We start from the raw sequence: 6000 nt of genomic DNA, 5'->3' as shown, positions 1-6000 counted from the left end.
GTCTAGACAGAAACTCATTTGTTACTGAAAGAGTGACATGTAAACACTAGATATTTTGTTGAAAAATTCTTGAGTCACATGGTTTTTCGCTGAAATCCGTTTGTTATGGTACAATAGTAGTTGTCTATGAATAGTGGAAGTTTGTTTTTTAGTTTTTCGATGGTGGTTATTTTTTTCGCTTTTCGGGTATCGCGTTAACCTTGCCGGGTCTTCTTAAAATTTTGTGCGATGTGAGAAAATTATTTTTGAGAAAAGCCTGAGATGAATTTCGAGGTTTTTGAGAAATGTAAGTATATTTCACTATCCGTTAAAACTTTTTACGTGATCCTTTGACGACATGTCTCTAAAGTGTTAAATGATTTGCCCTTCAAGTGTTTTTTGTTTCTTTTAGCACTTAAAAGCAGTGGGCACAATGCTATTATCACTTAGGTTAGGTTCGGAGGTGTAAACAAGGTATCAGTACTTAGCACTAACGAGGCATTGAAAGCATACACAATGCGATGTAAATTTCTGAGATTTTCACGAGTGATAAATAGAATTGTTATGCGTTTAATATCGCGGGATCACTAATTCAACTAATTGATGGCTAATTAAAGATAATAACTTCATAATGCTTACTTTTCTTGGTAGTCATATAATCAATTTCGAAAATTAATGCTTATTTAATGCAGAATAGGTAGTTTTTAAGTGCCTAAGTGATTATTATGTACTCTGAATATCCATTAATTTTTATTCTTCTGGTTGTTTTGAAGATTGCTATTTCCTGAACTTGTTTATATACAAATATATATATATATATATATATATATATATATATATATATATATATATATATATATATATATATATATATATATATATATATATATATATATATATATATATATATATATACAGTATGTACAAATGTAGTTTGAGTGTGTATTAAGTATATTTAAATAAAATGAAATTAAAAATTAGTATTTTTTAGAGGATTCATAAGTTAAAGATTTATATAATTTGAAAATGAAATTTATAAGGTTGCCCATTATTTAGAACCATATTCTATAAATAAATTGGATAGTTAAAAAAATATATTTTTCCTTCATAAGGTCTCTTCCAAAACCTAAAATGATATATTCAGATATCAATTATTTCTTGGAAGTTTTTACAGTTTTAAAAAATATAAATAGGTACTATTCAGGAATTAAAAATCAAAGATTAGTTTTCTACTTAAGTATACTAAAATTACTTTCAAATGAATATTTGTATATCCATTCATCACGGAAGTTGGCTTTTATTAGCCATATAATTTATCAGTTTATTTTATGTCAGTGTACAAAATTAATTTCAGTGTTTATTATTACACAAAGGTCTCTTCTAATCTTGAAAGTTTCCTATTCTAGATTGCAGGATGATATTCATAGTTCATGTTTAAATTTGTGTGGACCATACTTATTATTTCAAAAATATGTCTTGATTTTACCATAATTGCAGAACATGGGTCCTATTTATCCTCATATTTGATGAGTTTCACATTTTCTGACTTCCTGTTTTTGATTCCCAGTTATCTATGTGTGTTTACTTGTTGTATTAGTATCAATATCTAGTTTTATTTTTACTTAATCCAGTTTTTATTTACTCCTTAAAGTGAGTCTCTCTCTCTTGTCGTTTCCTCATTGCTGAGGATCGTGATTTCCTACAATGCGGGCTGTCAATTCTCTCCATCTCTTGCGATTTTGGGCTGCTCTCATGGACTCAGAAAACGTCTCATATCTTTGTCCATACATATATATTGATACCATTTCCTGTTCGTAAGTATTGGCTTTTGAACTGTGTGAACAATTTTGGTGAAGTGGTGTTTCACTAGATGACCCAGCTATTTTTTTGTATTTTTTCATGCAAATATTCTTGGATGTGATATTTGTCATGCTCGTAAAAACTGTAAATGAATACCTAATGTAGGAATTTATTTAACAAATAATTACCTCATTCTTCATGTTTAAAATATGTATACTCTATTTGAAAATTATTAATGTCATAAACCAGTGACAAAGAAGTTCAAAATCATTTGAAATTCTTCTAAAACAAACAATTCTAAGAAAAGTGCATTCATTTTAGTTTCAAAATAAGATCATTAGTTTAGACAAACTTTTAAAAGAGATTAATAGTGAGAAAATTGTGCCAAGCATAACAAGAAAAATTAAAAATTGTTAACATGAATTCAGAGTTTTTTGAGAGAATGAAGAAAAATTATTGAGGGAGCTGATATAAGTGAAATTCAAAAACTGTGAAGAGGAGGCACTGATGTTTTTTATCTGGATAAAACGTGGATTACTTAAGTTAGGAGGTTTTTTTAAGCAGTTTGCCAGGATAAACAGGTTACAAATCCTTGTTAGGCATTTACTGAAAGTTTGTCTCTTGGATTAAAATTATGAACTGGTAAAGGTACTCATTTGATATAAAAGTTAACCTATGATTACTTGAAAAGGTACTATTCAACTGCAGTTTCAATATCAATTGACACATTTTACATTCAATTACCAATATTCCAAAGTATTTTCAAGCACCTTCTTCTTCTTCTTCTTCTAATGGCGCTACAACCCTTTATGAGTCTTGGCCTGCTTAACAATGTTCTTTCATTCTGCCCTGTCGGATACTTTCCTTCGCCACTGCCTGATGTTCATGGTTTTAAGATCCCTCTCTATGTCGTCTATCCATCTTTTACGGGGCCTTCCTCTTGTTCTGTTTCCTTGGGGCTTCCATCTTCTATTTTTTTCAAGCACCTAGAGGTTAATTTAAGGCAGTATTAATTGAATGGCCACTTTCGATAAAACCAGCGCAAAGAAGATGCAGTTGAAGTGCAGTCCTGTATTTGTATGACTTTAGGTACAAAAGTATGAGCCTACTCTGCTATACATTCCAGTCTGTTGGAAACAATTCTCCTTAATTTACAAATTTATTGTGTTTTGCGCCACAAAGCAAATGAGTATGTATTAAAAATTTTCAAACATTTCATTTATAAACAACATTAGTGTATTTAAAGAGTCCAATATGGTTCTGCTCTGTACATGAAGTTTGTATTAAGCAGTTCCAATTATCTTTTTGGTCTATTAAATTCAGTAATTCATCAAACATTTGCAATTAATTTTTTAATGATCATAAACCATAAAGAATGTACGGACTGAAAATAATCAACTTATCAAGAAACCAACAAGAAACAACTGGGGGAGATTCACCTATTTATGAACAATGCAAATCAGTGTAGCCCTTATATATAAATAGATATTACTGGTATTATAAACTCAGAATATAATAACTTTTGAAAGTTCTGAAATAATTATAAAGTAATTGACAAATAATTAAAAATAGCAAATAGTCGGAAGATCAAATGAACTTTTAAAATATGGAGGTATTTTACTTTTACAACTACAAATTATTATACAGACACCAATAACTAGTAACAGAATACTGGATGAAGGGGCGAGAACAGTGCCGAATAAGTAACTCAAGAAAGAAGATGTGTTTATTTAACAGGCATTTGACAAAGAGATTCTTTGAGTCTGTTAATATTAAATTAAATCATGAAGAAAATCATAAAATCACAATTAAAAGAAGAAAAGGATATAAAATTGGAGGAAGCGAAATTCAGATTTGTTTTGCTGATGATGCCATAACGATATAGGAAAATAAAGATCACCTTCAGAGACTAATTAAACAGATTGAAGATACTAATCTACAATAAAGAGATTATACAGCAGGTAATTTCTACAGAAAAAAATTCAAAGATTAGTGATGTCAACAGCAGCAACAATATGTAAATTGGTTATTAATATCAAAATATTTGGGAATCAAATTATTTAGAGAAAATGGAGGAAGTATGACAACAGGTGAATGAGGCGAACACAGCAGTAGGATGCATAAATGAAATTTTATGGAGAAACAAATGCCTTACAAAGGAAACACAAACTAAGTGTTAATATTAGCAGAATATTAGTGGACTGGATAGTAGTGTTGATATTAGTGGACTGCCACTTTGCAGCAATGATCTGAGTCTGTAACTCAAAGTATGAATACTAAGCTGATATTTGTATTTTCTGTGTTATTATGCAGAATAGAGGCTTAGATGCTAAAAAAAGGTTATAAGTAACAGAATAGAAGCGTTTGAGATGTGGGCTTATAAGTAGAAGAATTTTTAAAATAAGTTGGGTCGATAAGCTTACAAATAACGAGATTTTAAAAAGAATGAACAAGGAAAAGAAAATATTAAATTCTTAAATAAGAAAAGTGCTGTATCTGGATCTTGCCATGCCATGAGGAGTGAGAGATATGCGTTGCTGAGAAGAAGCATAAGCTGATGACATATTCCTGGCACAATTTAAGACAATGGTACAATTGTAACTTTGTTGGGCTGTTTAGAGCAGCAGTATCAAAGGTGAAGATAGTAGTAATAATATCCAACATTCTTTAAGGAGACTGCACTTAAAGAAGAAGAATAATGGACTGCAGTTGCTTTTATCTTCAGTAGGAACCTATCTCAGCCTGGGTGTAGTATTTATAAAGGAGGGGAACCGACCAAATAATATCTATATGTTTTACCTGTACATTTAATATTAGACATAATTTACAAACTAAATTGGTTAAGTTCTAAAGCTAAAAAGAGTTTTCAACGCACAGATAAAGTTTATTCACATGTCTTAGACTTTGTTGAATTTTTAGCGGCATATTACGAAACTAACGCCATACTTTTTTATTTAGTGGTACCTAATTCCCACAGTACCGACTATTCGGACCTACTATACTTAACACATAATCTAGTGGAGCTGACCAAACAATATTAACATCTATTTCTATACATTTAAGTACTTCATCCTGACCAAGAAATGTTCCTATTGAATATGAACACAACTACAGTTTCCTCCAAACTCTACAAATATTAACACTAGGATATATAAAACGATAATAAGTCCGGTAATGACATATCCTGCGGAAACAAGGCAGATGCGACGAAAACACAAATTATAATAATAAAAATATATGGCATTTTTGCCGGAGTGATCCTTTCGGACAGGTTGCAGTGTCAATTGCATATTTAACCCTGTTTCAAATAGCTGGTGTCGATGCACACTGGTCCAGGGGAACCGACGGCTTTACGTGCCATCCGAATCGCGGTGAGCGGCTCGTGCCATTTTAGAAATTAAAATGTCGTTGTTGGTGCCGAGAATCGAACTCTGTCGGCGCTTAGAATATCAGTATTGCCGCTGAGCTCGGCCGTCCACGAATATTATTAGAAACAGCAGAAATGAAAATCTTACAAATGACGAGAGGTCTATTGAGAAATAATTAAGTTGGAACGAGAAGCTGTAGAGTAACAAGAAGAGACAGAATAAATAACATGGAGATTAAGAGGAGAATGGGAATGAACTCCGACATAATAGACTACATCGAACAGAAGAGATTAACATGGTACGGACATGTCAGAAGAGCAGACCAAAATCGGTGGATAAATAGAATAACAGAGTGGAGCCCGATAGGAAGAAGAAAGAGAGGCAGACCCCGAAGATCTTTCAGAGATGAGGTGGACGAAGCAATGAGTAGAAGAAACCTACAGGAAGGGGACTGGCTAAACAGGAAAAATTGGAGAAAACGGTTGAGTGAAGGAATACAGTGAAAACTGTGGAAATCCTTGTATATATATATGGAACGAGAAGAGAAGATATGAACCAGTAGACCAAAAAAAGGTAAATGGAATAGAATTAACATAATATAGAAAGGATGTCAAAAAACATATCCGTGATGATAGCAAAAGACAGATCACCGAATTAAACGACAATAAAATGCACAAGGAACAGTTATCAAACAATATCAATGCTAGGACTAACTTTAAAACATCATTATGCCTACAGAAAAGAGAGAACTTTGCTTTATGTTATGAAATAATACGCATGTTTTTCTTCTTTCCTAGAGCTATCCTATTTTATAGTCGATATAATTTCTGGTTATTTCCATATCTAGCTTAAT

General features: G+C 31.7%; 1 protein-coding gene across 1 annotated transcript in view; it reads left to right on the top strand.

The window, feature by feature from the left end:
• Positions 1-274: 274 nt before the first annotated feature.
• LOC140437433 (homeobox protein PKNOX2-like) overlaps positions 275-6000 on the top strand; it is a 102294-nt gene continuing 96568 nt past the window's right edge. Inside the window, exon 1 of the mRNA XM_072526964.1 lies at positions 275-286. The gene's annotated coding sequence lies outside the window, so the exon portion shown is untranslated. The remainder of the gene's footprint in view (positions 287-6000) is intronic.

This window comes from Diabrotica undecimpunctata, chromosome 3 (assembly GCF_040954645.1).
Source record: "Diabrotica undecimpunctata isolate CICGRU chromosome 3, icDiaUnde3, whole genome shotgun sequence".
In the NCBI taxonomy this organism is placed as follows: Eukaryota; Metazoa; Arthropoda; class Insecta; order Coleoptera; family Chrysomelidae; genus Diabrotica; species Diabrotica undecimpunctata.
The sequence above is the reverse complement of the archived record's forward strand: the minus strand, read 5'-3'. Positions and strand labels throughout refer to the sequence as shown.